The 12,271-nt window shown below is 43.0% G+C and overlaps 1 non-coding gene across 1 annotated transcript; it reads right to left on the bottom strand.

The window, feature by feature from the left end:
• Positions 1-911: 911 nt before the first annotated feature.
• Positions 912-1,021, bottom strand: Gm25137. The gene has a single exon (XR_003955559.1). It is a non-coding gene; the product is annotated as a U6 spliceosomal RNA (small nuclear RNA).
• Positions 1,022-12,271: the final 11,250 nt, after the last annotated feature.

Here is a 12,271-nt window from a genome sequence, read left to right as displayed (position 1 = left end):
GCTGATGCAATAGCAGGTTAAATTCATAAAGAAAATGGGTTCATTTACCTGGCAGTTTTGGTGCACCCACCTATGATACCTCCTTCAGCTGGATCACTTCAAACAACGGCCCTTTTCCCGGCAGTCCTGTGGTGGCGGTGGCATAGAGCATGACTTGGCCTACTGTCCTTGCCACTCTTCCTCTTATAAAACCACCAAGGTTCAAAAACCAGTCCTCCACCCTAATGAACTTGTAAACTTAGTCATTTCTAAACACTTTTTTTTTCACTTTTTAGATTTTTTTTTTTTGAGACAGGGTTTCTCTGTGCAGCCCTGGCTGTCCTGGAACTCACTCTGTAGACCAGGCTGGCCTCGAACTCAGAAATTCGCCTGCCTCTGCCTCCCTAGTGCTGGGATTAAAGGCGTGTGCCACCACACCTGGCTATTTCTAAACACTTCAGCTCTAAATAAAAAACTTCAGATTGGGGCTGGAGAGATGACTTAGTGGTTAAGAGCACTGACTGCTCTTCCAAAGGTCCTGAGTTCAAATCCCTGCAACCACATGGTGGCTCACAGCCATCAATAATGAGACTTGACAGCCTCTTCTGGTGTGTCTGAAGACAGCTACAGTGTACTTACATATAATAAATAAATTAATTAAAAAAACACAAAAAAACAAAAAAAATTTCAGATTGAGTCATTAACATATGACCCTGGGTTCCAGGAGACAAACCTGGGCCCAAATCACAGCAGGAGGTAGCTAACTATATATTTGGTGATATAATTTTTAAGGTTGATGGCATACTGTCCTCACCCTGTTCATCTGTATTTCTTTTTTTTAGATTAAAATTTATAATTTTTTAATTTAATTTTTAAATTTTCTTGAGCGGTTCATACGTGAGTATGGTACTTACATCATTTCCACCCATCTCAAAAATATGGAACACTTCACGAAGAATTTGCGTGTCATCCTTGTGCAGGGGCCATGCTAATCTTCTCTGTATCGTTCCAGTTTTAGTATATGTGCTGCCAAAGCGAGCACTCATCTGTATTTCTTACATGTGCACTCTCATCAGACACAGAAAAACACTGAACAAGTATTCGCTGAATTAATATTTTAATTTCCCCAAATACAAGAACCAAGAAAGCCACTCTCCTCTTATAGTCTAGCAAGGCATTAAATATGAAAAAAGTACATCTTCAAAATATGTATTACTACTTCCTCCAATACCAGAGAATGTGTGAGCTGCTTAGCTACCCACATGATGGTCCAGATAGACTTTATCTAGACTTCATAACCTGTGACTTCTGTACCCTTTTTACCTCTCCAGGAAAAAAAAAAAAAGGACATGGTAAATTAAGGTAATTTAATCCCACAGTATAGGTGAGATAATTCAGTATGTAGGTGTGTGTGTCACAGGCATGTAAACACACACTATTACTACTGACATACATCCCCAGGGCCCAGTGTGAGGATTTCAATGAAGAATGTTTTTGATAAATAGGAGTTACAGGCTAGATTTTCCCTCTCTCCTTTTGGTCCTTCCTTTAGATAGAGGCTTACTACATAGCCCAGGCTTCAGTCAAACTCATGTTCGTCCTGCCTGAGCCTACCTAGGGCTGGGTTTCACGTTGTGCCACCACAAGCCACCCCCATGTCTTGAATTTACTGTTTCATTCTCAAGAGGGTTTCTAAGCAGGACCTGACCACAGAGTTCCAGAGCACTAATTACCTACTAATTGGCCATTCAAGTAATAATGGCTGCCCAATGCTCAGGTCCCAAAGGGTTAATGAAGGAGCTAGTTGGGTTCCTAAGATCTCACAGTGAGCCTGGGCTTACGTGAAACTTAATCAATGTTTATCAAACACCCAGTACCTCAGTTCTTGGATATCTGAAATTTCAAGAAATGAACTCAAATATCTCTTCTATGATTGGACAATAACACAACCAAGCGAAGCAACTTGGTTGTCATTGGCCTTTAGCTAAAAGACTGGCTTTGTAGCAACAGTTTATCTGCTAGATTTCCATTAAAATAATAATAATAATAGAAAAAGACTCAAGAGCCTCAAGGCTCAGCACCCACACAGCTCCCCCTGTCACCAGAGTGAAGTAGGGAAAATGTTATTAATAATATAGCTAGAGTGTTAACTTTCACCCACACTCTGTTTAGATAAGGAAATGCAGGCTGCCTGGCTCAGTCCTGATTGAGACAGAGCTGAAGAAGAAATCCCCACACCCACCCAGGCCAAGGCCAGCCTCCTCCCGCAAGTTGCACAACTTCTGTCCAGAGGCAGGAACTAGCACCCTGGCCTTCTATAGCTCTTGGACTTTGATCCTTGGAGCTGAATAAACTGACTAATACCCAACCCCACCTTTGGTAACCATAACGGAATGTTTTCTTTTTCCTCTCTCCACTTAATATATCACAGACAGTATTCTATAACAACACTCAGAGATCTATCCTTTCCATGACTGTATGACTTTTTTAGTATAGATGAATAATAATTTATTTTCCAGTTTCCTTCTTATAAACATTTAGGTATGTCTCCTCTTTTCTAAACAATGAAATACCTGGGCCTGGTAAAAGCCTGTAGTCTTAACTATTAGGGAAACTGAGGCAGGAGCATTATCACAAGGTCAAGCCACCTGAACCAACTTAGGGAGCTGGTCTCAAATAGAAAGTTAAAAAAAAAAAAAAACCCAAATTACAGGCATATTAGTGCATATTAGTCTAAAGGCCCCTTAGGCCTTTGCTCAACCCCAGAAGTATGAGCAAATATCTCTCACTATGCTAGTGTTTCTGTAGATTAAATTCTTAATAATTGCTGGATGAAAGGGGGAACATATTTAACATGTTAATAACCATTACTGAAACTGAATTACTTGAAAGAGAAATGGGACTATTTTTCTTTTTTGGGGGGCGGGGGGCCTATTTTTCTTTTCCTTCCTTCCTTCCTTCCTTCCTTCCTTCCTTCTCCCCTCCTCTCTCCCCCCTCCTCCCTCCCCTCACTTTCTTTCTTTCTTTCTTTCTTTTTTTTTTTTTTTTTGGTTTTTCGAAACAGGGTTTCTCTGTGTAGGCCTGGCTGTCCTGGAACTCACTTTGTAGACCAGGCTGGCCTCAAACTCAGAAATCCGCTTGCCTCTGCCTCCCAAGTGCTGGGATTAAAGGCATGCGCCACCACACCAGGCTCTCTCTCACTTTTTTTTTATTTGAGACAGGGTTTCTATGTGCAGCTCTGGCTGTCCTGGAACTCATTCTGTCAACCAGGCTGGTCTCAAACTCAAAGATCTCACCTGTTTCTGCCTCTCAAGTGTACCACCATGTTCAACTCCTATTTTTTTTTCTTTTTTAAAAAACATGGGCTGGTGAGATGGCTCAGTGGGTAAGAGCACCCGACTGCTCTTCTGAAGGTCCGGAGTTCAAATCCCAGCAACCACATGGTGGCTCACAACCATCCATAATGAGCTCTGACTCCATCTTCTGGAGTGTCTGAAGACAGCTACACTTACATATAATAAATAAATAAATCTTAAAAAAAAACATTTATTTAGTTTGTGTATGTGTGTGAATGCAGAAGTCAGAGACTACTCTTGCGAATCAATTCTCTTCTGCCACCTTGTGGGATCCAGGAGTCCAGCTAGGTCCTCCGGCTTTCGGGTAAGAACCCCTCCCTGACAAGCCATCTCTCTGGCTCTTTCTCTATTGAGGATGGAGAGATGGCTCAGTGGTTAAGCCTACAGTCCCCTCTTTTAGGGGACTCAGGTTGTGATGCCACACTAGGTGACTCTTTACCACCCACAACTCCACTACAAAAGACCCAATTCCTTTTGGCTTCCAAGGCATGCACACACACGTGCACCTATGCACGTGCACATACAAATGATTAAAAAATAAAAATAGAGGCTGGGGAAACCGCTCAGCATTAAGAGAACTTGCTGCTCTTGCAGCACTCACATGGCAGCTCCCAGATTCATAACTTCTGTCTGAGGGGATCTGACACTTTTATAACCTCTGTGGGCACTTACACTCACATGTGCACATACCTACATGCAGGCAAAACACTCACACACAGAATTTTTAAATCTTTTTTAAAAAATAAAAATATACAGAGAAACCCTTTCTCTAAAAACCAAAATAAAAAACCCCAACTAACCAACCAAACAAACAAACATAGCGGGGTGTGGTGTTGAGTGCCTTTAATTCCAGCACTCAGAAGGCAGAGGCAGGAGAGATTGTCTCTGTGAATTAATTGGAGGCCACCTGGTCTATATGGTGAGTTCCAGGCCAGCCAGGGCTACATGATGAGATCCTATCTCAAAAAAAGCCAAAGAATGAATTAAATATTTTTAAACTTTTAAAAAAGATTTTATGTATATGAGTACACTGTAGCTGTCTTGAGACACACCAGAAGAGGGTATGGAATCCCATTACAGATGGTTGTGAGCTGCCATGTGGTTGCTGGGAATTGGACTCAGGACTTCTGGAAAAACAGTCATCGCTCTTAACCACTGAGCCATCTCTCCAGCCCATTTTTAAACTTTAATTTAGAAAAAACAGCCTTATTGACCTATAATGGTTTGCATAAACTGTTCATTTTGACTTCCCTCCTCTCCTTATTTTGAAACAGAGCCTAACTTTGCCTGCTTGTATGTATGTGTACCACATCCATGCCTGGTGCTTTCAAAAGTAAGAAGAGGATTTTGGATCCTTTGGGACTGGAGTTAGAGATGGCTGTGAACCACCATGGAGATGTTGAGAACCAAACCTGGATCCTCTGGAAGAGCATCCTGTGTTCTTAGTTGCTGAGCCAACTCTCCAATTCTATGCGCTCTGTGTGTGTGTGTGTGGGGGGGGGGGGTGTTTGTGTGTGTGGGGGGGTGCGGGTGTGTGTGTGTGTATGTGTATACGCTGGAACCTGGCCTATGTGTGTCCAGATTTATACCCCCATGTGTGTTCTCATGGAGTCCAGAGTGGGATGTCAGGAACCTTCCGTTACCACTCTGAGTCTTATTGCTATGAGACAGGGTCTCTGGATGAACTGGAAACTTGTCTTTCTTGTCCTCTCTAGGTTGGCTGGCCAGTAAATCCTCATGATTCATACCCCCACCTCCAATCCTGTACCCCTTGGCACTTACAGCCCTGCCCAGCTTTATTCCAGCACTGGGATTTGAACTCAGGTCACAGCATTGCAGAGCAAGCAGTCTTGCCCACTGAGCCATCTTCCCAATCTCTCCTTTATTTTTTTATTGGATTTACTTAATTTTTTTCCTAAAGTCTTGTGTCTTCAGAGAGAATCATGTGCTAGTTACCTGTGGGTTTTTTGTTTGTATGGTTGGTAAATGTTTTTGTTTTTTTGTTTTTTGTTTTTTGTTTTTTTTTTTTTTTTTGCTTTTTGTTTTGTTTTGTTTGGTTTGGTTTGGTTTGGTTTGGTTTGGTTTGGTTTGGTTTGGTTTTTCGAGACAGGGTTTCTCTGTGTAGCCCTGGCTGTCCTGGAACTCACTCTGTAGACCAGGCTGGCCTCGAACTCAGAAATCCACCTGCCTCTGCCTCCTGAGTGCTGAGATTAAAAGCATGTGCCACCACCTTCCAGGGCTATGTTCTCTGTGTTAAAAGATTTATTTATTTTTGTTTTATTCATATTGGTGTTTATTTTGCCTACGTGTATGCCTGCATACCTTGTGCATGCATGCATTGCCCCTGAAGGCCAGAAGAGGGCATCTAATACTCTGGAATGGAGTTATAGGTGGGTCTTAACCCCCATATGGGTACTGAGAATTGAACTTGGATCTTCTGGAAGAACAATCACTAAGACATCTCTCCAGTCCTCCTTTCCCCTTCTCTCTCTCTCTCTCTCTCTCTCTCTCTCTCTCTCTCTCTCTCTCTCTCTCTCCCTCCCTCCCTCCCTCCCTCCCTCCCTCTCTCTCTCTCTCTCTCTCTCTCCTTCCTTCTTTTACAACATAATCTCCTGTACTCCAGGCTCGGTTGGACCTTACTATGAAGTAAAGGGTAACATTGGTCTTTATAGGGATATATCACTGAACATATCCAAGATTATTCAGTACCAAGTTTGAACCCAGGGCTTCACATATGCTAGGCTGCAGTCTGGCAACCAAGCTACAGCCCTGCCTTATTCAAACAGGTGTAGAATGTGCTGGAATGTAGGACCCTGCTTACTCTTTCACAGTTGGCATATGTTAGTCCTTCAGCCTAGATTGCTGCTGCTCCCCGGCTTCCTTAAACTCCCTGAGTGGCACCTGTTTATCCTTTCACATGGCAGTTATCATTAAATATCTGTCACCTGCATGAGTAAATCATGCTTTTATATATATGGTACTGAGGATCAAACTCAGGTTTTGTTTTTAGATTTTTGTGGTTGTTGTTTGTTGGTTTGTTTGTTTGTTTGTTTTCTCTGTGTAACAGAGCTGTGGCTGTCCTGGACTCACTCTGTAGATCAGGCTGGCCTCGAACTCAAGGAGGTATGCCTGCCTCTGCCTCCAGAGTGCACTACCATGCCTGGCTCCAGGCCTGACTCCAGCATTTCTTTTAAAAGATAGGATCTTTCTATTTATCCCATGCTTGCCTTGAATTTATAATGCTCTTGAAATTATGGCCAGGGGCCATATTGTCCAACTAACTCAATCACTTCTACCCACTTCTAACAGAGCACCCTTTGTGGGTGACATTCGCAATAGAAGTCTGTAAATTCAGGAAATGAAGTTAACAGAAGAAATCAGTACTGCCACATGACTCAGGCTGACTGCTTCCTTCTGCATTTTTTTCCCCTTTGCCTTGCCAGCTCTGCTCATATGACTCCCTCTCACTCCTTCCCACCTTCCAACCACAGACCAGTGATTTTAGCTGGCTGTAGTCTTCTTTCCACGACCTCACTTCAGCACTGATCTTCCTGTCTGAGTCCTGCCCTGGTATATCTTCTATGCCCTCAGCTGGCACTCCACACACAGGTGTGTGAATGTTTACATGTGTGAGCACACGTGCCTGCCCACATGTGTGCATTCATGTAGAGGAGGGGAGGGTGCAACCTAGCTCTAGAGTCCTGCATTGTTGGGCTAAGTTGCACTTTCAAGGGATAGAGTGGGAGAGGGGAAGTGACAATTCTACCCCAGACGCCTCTGCAGGAATCTACTCAATAACAATAAGTAATAACTACTATACTTAGTTCCCACTAGTGTTCTGGACTCTTTCCCTTGGTCCCAAAATATCTCCAAAAAGTGAAGGGGTTTTTTTTTTTTCAAATTTCTTTTTCTTTTTTTTGTTCTCTTTCTTTTTTCCCCTTTGGTTTTTTTGTTTGTTTGTTTGTTTTGTTTTTTGTTTTGGTTTTTCGAGACAGGGTTTCTCTGTGTAGACCTGGCTGTCCTGGAACTCACTCTGTAGACCAGGCTAGTCTTGAACTCAGAAATTCACCTGCCTCTGCCTCCCAAGTGCTGGGATTAAAAGCGTGGGACACCATGCCCTGCTTTTTTCTTTCTTTCTTCTTTCTTCTTCTTTTTTAAAAAAGATTTATTTATTATATGTAAGTACACTGTAGCTGTCTTCAGACACACCAGAAGAGGGAGTCAGATCTCATTACGGATGGTTGTGAGCCACCATGTGGTTGCTGGGATTTGAACTCAGGACCTTTGGAAGAGCAGTCGGGTGCTCTTACCTGCTGAGCCATCTCACCAGCCCCTCTTCTTTCTTTCTTTCTTTCTTTTAAAATATGAGTACACTGTATCTGTCTTCTGACACACCAGAAGAAGGCATCAGATTCCATTATAGATGGTTGTAAGCCACCATGTGGTTGCTGGAAATTGAACTTAGGACCTCTGGTAGAGTAGTCAGTGCTCTTAACTGCTGAGTAATCTTCCAGCCCCTACTTAATTTATTTTTATTTTTATTATTTAATATATTTATTTTGTGTTTTGGAGACAGGATTTTAAGATTAACCCAGGGTGGTCTCTAAATTGCATCGATCCTTCTATGTCTGCTTCCTGTATTTTTCTGAATTCATTCATTTTATGTAAATATGTGTTCTGTCTGAATGTCTGTCTGTGCATCACATATGAGTAGTGCCCTCAGCAGAGAGCATTAGATCCTCTGACACTGGAGTTACAAACGATTGTCAGCTGCCAACCCCCCCCCTTTTTTTTTAATCACCCATTGAGCTCAATTCGTGCTGCCCATGTGCTTATGGTCATAAGACCATCTACTACCATGTGTTAAATGTATGAAAATACACCCTTTAAAAAAGCTGACACTCCTTTTCCAAAAACCATCAACTGTCAATAGTTCTTCAGTTTGGAGTGGTGCTTACAAGTCTCTTCACACTAGAGTGACTCAATCTTATGCTGACGGTCACAGCTGACAGCTGCTGTGGGTGTGCTGCTTCCTTCCAGGAGGAGACACTGCTTTGTTCCACTCCTCCCTGACTACTATCTCTGAACAACCTACTCCCCTGTTCCTCCAGCTCCAGTGGGTCCGACATCCTCCTCTGCCTCCAGGATGCTTGTGCTCATGCACACCCACACCCACGTGCACACACACATAGTATAGACAAATAACACTTTTTAAAAAAATTTCTTAATGTAAACGAGGAAAATACCTAATAAAAATAAAATTAAATTAAAAAAAAATTTCTTGGGCTGGTGAGATGGCTCAGTGGGTAAGAGCACCCGACTGCTCTTCCGAAGGTCCGAAGTTCAAATCCCAGCAACCACATGGTGGCTCACAACCATCCATAATGAGATCTGACTCCCTCTTCTGGAGTGTCTGAAGACAGCTACAGTGTACTTATATATAATAAAAATAAATAAATCTTTAAAAAAAATTTCTTTATGGGGGAGAGGGAGGAACTTTTCAGACTTGGCATGGTGGTGTTACAGGGCTCTCTCAGTTCTTGTCTCCTGGAAAGAATTCAGTTGGGAGATGCAGGCAGCAAATCCAAGCAAGCATTCCAGAGAGAGGGAGTGGGCTTCCCTAAATTAGGGCTGGCAGCACAATGGATGCCGGATTGTGGCTTTTTTTTTTGTTGTTGTTGTTGTTTTGTTTTGTTTTTTGAGACAGGGTTTCTCTGCATAGCCCTGGCTGTCCTGGAGCTCACTTTGTAGACCAGGCTGGCCTCGAACTCAGAAATCTGCCTGCCTCTGCCTCCCGAGTGCTGGGATTAAAGTTGTGCACCACCACGCCCGGCTGGATTGTGGCTTTTTAAAAAGTGAATATTTATGATGTAGGTGACATATTTATGGGTTAATAATTGAATTTTTTCCTCCTAAATCACAGAGGACTGAATCTGCTCTGTTTCTGTCTCTTTGTCTCTGATTTTTCAAGATGGGGTTTCTCTGTGTAGCCCTGGCTATCCTGGAAACTTATTTTGTAGACCAGGCTACGCTTGAACTCAGAAATCCAACTGCCTCTGCCTCCCAAGTGCTAGGACTAAAGACATGTACCACCATTGCTGGGCCTAGATCTTTCTTCATTTTACTTCATGATCCTCTAGGTAGCTCACGAAGGGAGGACTGGGAGGAAGATCACAATGTAGTAAAGCCAAGGAGCCTTTTGTAGCCCCTTTAGTGCACATGTGGGGATGCCCTGGTACCTGAGTTACAGACAGTTGTGAGCTGCCATGTGGAAACTGGGATTTGAACCTGGGTCCTCTGTAAGAGCAGCAAGTTTGCAACCCCAAGGACATTAACCACAAAGGAGTAGTCTCACAGTCCGGAGACACCGCTTCAGAGGTACAGCTACAGTTTTCTTTTCTTTTGGGGGGGGGGGCTTGTTTGTTGGTTGGTTGTTTTTTGTTTTTTTTTGTTTTTTTGTTTTTTTTGGAGACAGGGTTTCTCTGTATAGCTCTGGCTGTCCTGGAACTCACTCTGTAGACCAGGCTGGCCTCAAACTCAGAAATTCGCCTGCCTCTGCCTCCCAAGTGCTGAGATTAAAGGCCTGTGCCACCACCGCCCAGCTAGCTACAGTTTTCTTAATGACTTTGTATCTAACTTGATTTTGAAACCACTCTAGGTCCCATGACTGACCTCATGGCTAGCTCTCTGTTAATAAAATTTGTAATTCCAGAAGTAAGACATTTTGTTGTTTTTCTAAACTGTGTCTTTGTCATGAAGGCCGGTTTTACAACAGTTTTCCAGGCTGTGTAAACAGGAAAGTGGCTTGTGCCATCTGCAGGACTTCCTCCCAGTTCCATACTCATTTCTATATTTCTAACAGCGATGCAAGCTTCTAATTCTAGAACTTGGGATGTAGAGGCAAAAAAGCCTGAAGTTCCATGCCAGCCTCAGCTATGTGAGACCTTATCTCAGTAAAACAAATTGGGACCAGGTTTGGTGATAAGTGCCTTAAATCCCATAACTTGGGAGACAGTGGCTGTCAGGCAGATCTCTGTGAGTTCAAAGCCATTTTGGTCTATAAAGTGAAGAAAAAAGTATTTATGAAGGTTCCTGGACAGCCAGTCAGCTCCAAATCTAGTGAAAGACTGTCTCAAAAATAATAAGGTGGGGGCTGAAGAGATAGATGGCTTAGTGATTAAGAGCACTGGCTGCTCTTCCAGAGGTCCTGAGTTCAATTCCCAGCAATCATATGGTGGCTCACAACCATGTGTAATGGGATCTGATGCCCTCTTCAAGTATGTCTGAAGACAGCTACAGGGCTACTCATGTACATTCAATAAATATTTTTTAAAAATCTGAAACTAAAAGGTTTAAAAAATGTGGTTCATGAATATTCTATACCATCAATGGTTTACAAAATAAATCAATAAGGCAGAAACATGACTGAAGAATGCATCCTATGTTGATCTCTGGCCTAAGCATACACACATGCATATTTTGGCAAAGGAACACATACATCCATACCAAACAGCAAACACACAGCAAACCAAACACCACACCAAACAAAAAGTGCCTTTTGCCGGGCGTGGTGGCACACGCCTTTGATCCCAGCAACTGGGAGGCAAAGGCAGGCAGATTTCTGGGTTCGAGGCCACCCTGGTCTACAAAGTGAGTTCTAGGACAGCCAGGGCTATTCAGAGAAACCCTGTCTTGAAAAAAACTAAAACAACAACAACAACAAAATACCTGCCTTCTATGTCCACTCCAGACAGTAGATTATATAAGGAGAAAGCAGTGGGGGAGAAAGCACAGTTGTTCAGGTTCCCGTCTCTAGTCAGGCGGACAGCCATCTGACCTGTGATGTTTGTGCTTCTCTTGCTATATCTGGGATTCTTCTCAGTGTATATTTGGGGTCAGAAACTTCTCTTTTATTTTTATGTGCATTGTGTGTACATCTGTATGGCGGCCCCAGATCCCCTGGAACTGGAGTTATAGCCGGTTTTGAGCTGCCATATGGGTTTTGGCAATTGAACACAGGTCCTCCGGAAGGGCAGCCAGTGCTCTTAACTGCTGAACCATCTCTCCAGCCCCCCACTCCTTTCTTTTTTCTAAAAAAAAAAAAAAAAAAAAAAAGATATTTATTTACTTTATGTATATGAGTACACTGGTAGCTGTGTTCAGACACACCAGAAGAGGGTGTTAGATCCCATTATAGGTGGTTGTGAGCCACCAGGTGGTTGCTAGGAATGAACTCAGGATCGCTAGAAGAGCAGTCAGTGCCATTCATTAACCACCGAACAATCTCTCCAGCCGCCCCATTTGCTTCTTTTTTTTTTTTAAAGATTTATTTATTTATTATATGTAAGTACACTGTAGCTGTCTTCAGACACACCAGAAGAGGGCGTCAGATCTTGTTACAGATGGTTGTGAGCTACCATGTGGTTGCTAGGACTTGAACACTGGACCTTTGGAAGAGCAGTCAGGTACTCTTACCCACTGAGCCATCTCACCAGCCCCCCCCCCCCCATTTGCTTCTTAATCATTAAAAAAAAAAAAAAAAGAGCCGGGCTTGGTGGCGCATGTCTTTAATCCCAGCACTCGGAAGGCAGAGGCAGGTGGATTTCTGAGTTCGAGGCCAGCCTGGTCTACAAAGTGAGTTCCAGGACAGTCAGGGCTATACAGAGAAACCCTGTCTCGAAAAACCAAAAAAAAAAATATATATATATATCATTGTGGAGGTGTATGCTCATGGGAGGTGCACATTTGCCACAGCATGTGTGTGGAGGTCAGAGGACATCTTGTGCAGTCCGTTCTCTCCTTTCATCTTTAAATAAGCTTTGGGAAATCAAACTGAGGACTTCAGGCCTATAAAGCAAGCACTTTACCCACTCTGAGCCACATCACCAGTGTCTCAGATCTTGAAAATAAACAGTTTCATACATGCACACATGGTC

Source organism: Mus musculus, chromosome 4 (assembly GCF_000001635.26).
Source record: "Mus musculus strain C57BL/6J chromosome 4, GRCm38.p6 C57BL/6J".
NCBI lineage: Eukaryota > Metazoa > Chordata > Mammalia > Rodentia > Muridae > Mus > Mus musculus.
This window is presented reverse-complemented; position numbering and strand designations above follow the sequence as displayed.